This window comes from Leptopilina boulardi, unplaced genomic scaffold (assembly GCF_019393585.1).
Source record: "Leptopilina boulardi isolate dan_hultmark-lab unplaced genomic scaffold, ZJU_Lbou_2.1 LbouV2_46, whole genome shotgun sequence".
In the NCBI taxonomy this organism is placed as follows: domain Eukaryota; kingdom Metazoa; phylum Arthropoda; class Insecta; order Hymenoptera; family Figitidae; genus Leptopilina; species Leptopilina boulardi.
Window position 1 is genome coordinate 81,473 of NW_026137990.1, and position 6,000 is coordinate 87,472.

A 6,000-nucleotide genomic window follows, 5' to 3' on the forward strand; every position below is an offset into this window, starting at 1 on the left:
TAGTTTATAAATTATTCCATTTGTTAATTAAAAACATGTTGTTTTTCAACCTAATTTCTACAGAACGATATGGAGCGAATTCAATTTTTTTTCTTTCATTTTACTCTTGAAGAGTGATACTATCATGTACATAAAAGAAAGAATTGAAATTCATTAATTAATTGCATAATTATGGGTAAAGAAAAAAGGGTACGTTTTTTCGTTATAAACAATTGAAATTACTCGACCAGTTTTTACTCTATCGAATTCTAATAAACGCCATTGAATTTCGTTTTTCTTTACAAAACTTTAAAAAAAAAGAAAAACAATCTAGGTCAAAGGGGAGGGGAGATAATTTTTTTTTTTTCAAAAAAATCCTAACACTATAATTATTAATATTTTTCATTCAAATTTACAGTACTTGTAGTTTAATATGTGTACTGTTAAATAAAAAATTGTAAACATTGAAGGAAATTTTTTTATTATTTATAATGACGGTTAAAGAGAGCTCATCATTTTACCTTGCTCCAGAAGGCAGAGTGGGGGAACTCGTGGCGCGTGGCAAACGCCGCCACAAAATCAAACTCGCCCGATCAAAATTACAAAATTTGTTATAACTCGGTTAATTATTAACCGATTTTAATCTTTCTTTTTTTGAATTCATATTATTTTTTCTCCTCTTTTCAAAAATAAATTTACATTTTTAATAAAAAATTTTTTTTTGCTAATATTTAAACATTTTTTTTTAATGACAATTTTTTTTCACTAATTCAAGTTTTTAAATTTTTTTTTTTAACTGCATATAATGACAGGTATTTTAGTGTCTTTTTCTGTTTAACGTTTTTTAAAATTATTCATACACATTCGTGTAGCACTATGTCATTTTCTTCATAATTTAAAAAATTTTGATTTATATTACTTTTAAATGAGGGATAATAAAACATACACAATGGAAAGTAATTTATTATAAATTAATTTTATTTATTATATTTTTAAGATTAATTATTATTAATATTAGTAATAATTTTATGCATATTACAATTACAAATCGGCATCATGATGTTCATGCTCATTATAATCATCCTCATTTAAAGTTTCACACATTTGAAAAATATTATTTTCATTCATATCATCATTTGTATATTCATTCACACCATCGTTCGAATTTTCATCATATTAATTATTATTAAAATACATTAATTTTTGTTATATACATTAAAACATCATTAGATTATTTTAAAAGTAATATAAATCAAAATTCTTTCTTTTATGTACATAATAGTATCACTCTTCAAGAGTAAAATGAAAGAAAAAAAATTGAATTCGCTCCATATCGTTCTGTAGAAATTAGGTTGAAAAACAACATGTTTTTAATTAACAAATGGAATAATTTATAAACTATTCATTCGTTTAAACTCGAAGTTTTTTCATTTTGTTCAGTATCGCGAGGGGCACATTTTCAGAAAGTTTCACTTCAATCGGATTATTATTAACAAAGTTATTAAACAATTAAAAAAGTACCATTTTTAATGGTTTAAATTCAATAACTTTTAAACAAATAATCCGATTTTAACTTTCGACCCACCATTTTGTAGGTATTTTTAATACCTTTTATTTTTAATACCTTTTTTTTCTAATAACAACTTTTTCCTCTAAAATGTAGAGGAAAGCAACGAGCACGCAAAAACCACTTTTCACCAACTTCAACCATTGTTTACAACAACTTTTGCAACCGGAAATCGAGAGCAAACTCTGGGGCCTTTATACTACCCCCCTAAACTACCAAATTCCGGTTAGAGTTGCCTGTCTACATTTAATGGCACTTTTTGTCTTTATTGACTGGCCTACCAGGCTATACATCTGTTATTGCCGGTGAAGTAGTACATATAATTAAATGTGTCCCAGTAGAAGTTCAATACCGTAAAACAGAAAAATGTTTTCTACATTTACCCATTTTTAAAGGGAATCACTCTATGTTTCTTACACCTAAAACCCACATAATTATTAGTAAAGGAACACAAACAAATTGTAATTCATTTATTCCCTTAATGTATTTCTTAGGAGAAACATGGTATAAAATATTACCAAACCCTGCCGAATCAGTACCCCCCACTATTATGAAACCTTCAACACAACATACGTGGCATTATACTAACCCTTCATCTTTAGCAACAAGCGGAATTTATTCTTAAGCAGATTTAAGTAAATTACATAACCACATAATGTTTTCGGCGGAAAAACCAATGGTTTTGAGTAATTTAGCACGCACTATAACCGGACAGACAAGCGTAAATCAGGGTATGTCTTTATTACATCTATTAGACGAAGAAACTATGGAAAGAATCGCGCAATCAACTTGGACTAAATTATGGATAGCTTTTTCTAGTTTCGGAACAATTAGTGCAGGATTTATAGGTGTCATAATTATGATTAGAACAATCAAACTGCTCATCGACACTATAATTCACGGTTACACACTTTATACTGTATTTGGATGGTCTTTTCAATTACTAGGATGCATATGGGATTCAGTAACTAATTTACTTTTACATTTAGGAAAACCAGAAGTACCACAGAAACCAGATACACAATATACACAACAAATCAGAGTTCCAGAAGAAGAAGAAGAAGAAAAAGATCCAACAAAACAAAAACAAGGTAATATACATACAGTCGAATCAAATATCTACCCTCACCAAGAATTATATCAATTAAATAAAAATAACACTAATTTCAACTTCTAACAAAAAACAAGAATAAAACTTCAGCATGCAGCCCTTAGCAAGAATCGAAGAAATAATGCGCATGACTAATAAACCACCAATCAATTATAGATATAAAATAACTGATGACCATAACAAAAAACTAATTTTCGAAATAACAATTAAACACGATAAATTTAACTATACTGGTATCGGAAACGACCCAGATTTGGTAAAAGAGCATGTTGCCTTTAAATTTCTACAAACATTACCTGATATTGATAACACTCCTATTACATTACATGTAATACATGTATTACATGTTGTAATACATGTAAACTCAATAAAAAATTTGAACTTAAGCCAACCTTCATTACCACCAAAGAAAAAACCTATACAAAATATACACCCAGAAAAGAAATTAATTAGAAACGCGAAAATGATTAATAAATGTAATAAACATGAATTTTCTTTTCAACCAGAAACCAGTAACACTACTAAAAATTTCAAAAAATGTTTAAACTGTAATTACAGACCACCTAATCAATATTTTAAAGTTTGACTGATTCTATCCATTTTAATAGGAAATGGATCATACCTACGAAGAACCACGCCAAACTCAAAGATCAAGAAAAACCAGACGCAACTCTATGCACATCCTTAACCATATGAAAATATTATCGGATTTTTTAATTAAATATGGCCTTCCGCCACCTCAAATCACATCCTACGTTAGTCAAAACATTAATGACACATATTTTGTAACACAATTAATGGTGTTAGAACACCTAATAATACAAACAGGCAAAACACAAGAATTATCTGAAAACAAAGCTGCACTTAACTTATTACAATTATTAATAAAAACCTATGATCTTTGTGATGATGAAGTCTATAACTATTTTGATACAAAAAATACTAAAGATCAGGAAGTTCAAACAGACCCGCGTCCCAAATTAGTATCGTGGCGAAATTCATGTAAATACTGTTACACTATTCTACACTCTACCACAGAATGACGAAGACATAAAAATATAATCAAAACTAACAAAAGCACACAACTCCCTTCTCCAAGTAGGATTCCTGTATTATCTCGACTATTAAAACCTTTCTATAAAAACCGACCAAAATCTACTTATGTATAAATAAAATTTTAGATTTCCCATTCTTTTCATTTTCTGATTCGAAATGTATCCTCTATTAATTTTGTTACTTCTAAAAACAACCCATTCACAATACATCAATACACCTTTTCTTCATCCTTGAGGATTACTTTTTGAAAAGGACATTGATTTTAAAATTCTATCCGAAGAATTCCACTTCATCTCCTACCTAAATATTACTCAACTTGAGTATGTTAAATATAATATAACGATAATTTATAATGAACTACACAAAGGTTTTAAAAACTGCGATACACTTGAAGAAGAAACTGAATTTACCGTAAAAGATAGAATGATAAGTAATTTAATAGAAAGAATCTTTAATATCCTACCAAACAGGACAAACGAGTTACCCTTAAATATTAAAAATTTATTTTCACAAATAACAAACAACAATAATATGTTCAATACAAAAGAGAACAATTCACTTTTATATGAAAACAAATTTTTATCAAAAATGTCAGAAATAATTTACCCAATAATAACATGTCGTGAATATATTAAAAATGGAAAACGTAATCGAAGTAATATAACAACTTTTTTTAATGTCGTACATGAAATTCAAAATACTTATATTAAATTCCTTCTAGATATTCTTGAAAGCCTTATACACATTTCTAATGGATTTTGGGATTCTTTTCTACTTCCCAACATTTTACCAACACCACCAAAAAATAACCCTATCCTTAACATGGAAAACATTTTCTTTTATACATCAAAAATCTTACCATTCTCAAGAATTAATCTTCATATTTATAAAAATCACTTAATTTTTAATCTTTCAACACACATACCATCTTCTCCTCAATTTCAATTATTTATAATACATTCAGTACCTATTCTTACAAAAGATACCAATAAAAACATTTCAATCAATATATTATCTAAACTATCTTATATAGCAATAACAGAAGATAGACAAATATATTTACCAATAACTAACGATTCATTTAAAAAATCTTGTTATAACACAACAGACGGAAATCTGTGTCTTACAAACGCTCCAACATTTTCTACTTTCAAATACCCAAACTGTGAAACAGAATTACTTACTAAACCAATGAGTAATAGATGCAAATACTCAATCAATTTAGAAACACAAAATACTTGGACTCTTCTACAAAATCATAACGGATGAATTTACTCTCTTCCATACTCAGAAAAAATTCAAATATCATGTCAAAATCTCGAACAATATAACCTACAGTTAAAAAATACTGGGATCTTAAGAATACAACACTCTTGCAAGCTAACCCTTCTAAATTCTACATACTCTTTAGAAAACAAACACTTAAACGAATCTCCATTTTCATTAGAAGCTTCAGAATCTTTTATCATGCCTTTAATAACAAATTATTTAAATAATTCCAACAAATAGTTGAAATAGTTGATAAATTACCAATAAAAGAAGAAATTTCAATTTTACACAAAAAGAATCAAATTTTTAATACTAATATTTTCTATAATTTAGAAGAAATTTTTATTATTATATTAATAATAGTAATACTTCTTTTAATAATTTTACTAATATTTCTAAATAAACGAAATAAAACAATAAAAAGCATGAAAGGCATTAAAAGAAAAACGAAACAAAATAAAGAATCATCAGTAACAGAAACCAATTATGAATGCTTAAAAGACATAGAATTTCAATTTAACCCTCAAAACACTGAAGAAGAAAAATAAATTTTTCTGTTATTTTTTTTTAGCATGTCAAACACTTCAGATAAAACAGGAACAACATCTACAATCCCTTGTATAACAGAAATATACAGTAATGTATCCTTCAAAGAATTTGAACCACCCACCGGACAACAAAATATCGTAGAACTTTTGCAATTTTTTGCCTTTGAATATCAACTTCCTATACCAAAAATTTCAATGATAATTGAGAAAAGAAGAGATTGTCTACCATTATTTACGGTTTTCATCTCAATTGACAACAAAATAGCTAGAGAAAAAGCATATTCAAAAATTTTAGCTGGTCAATATGCTGCATTTCGCATTTTTGAAAATTTGGTTAACACCTACGACATAATAAATGATGAAAATATATCTCAGAACATTGTTTTAAAAACACAAGAAAAAAGTACACAAACTGACTCACGACCAAAACTTATACAATGGAAAAATTATTGTAGATACTGTTTTTTACA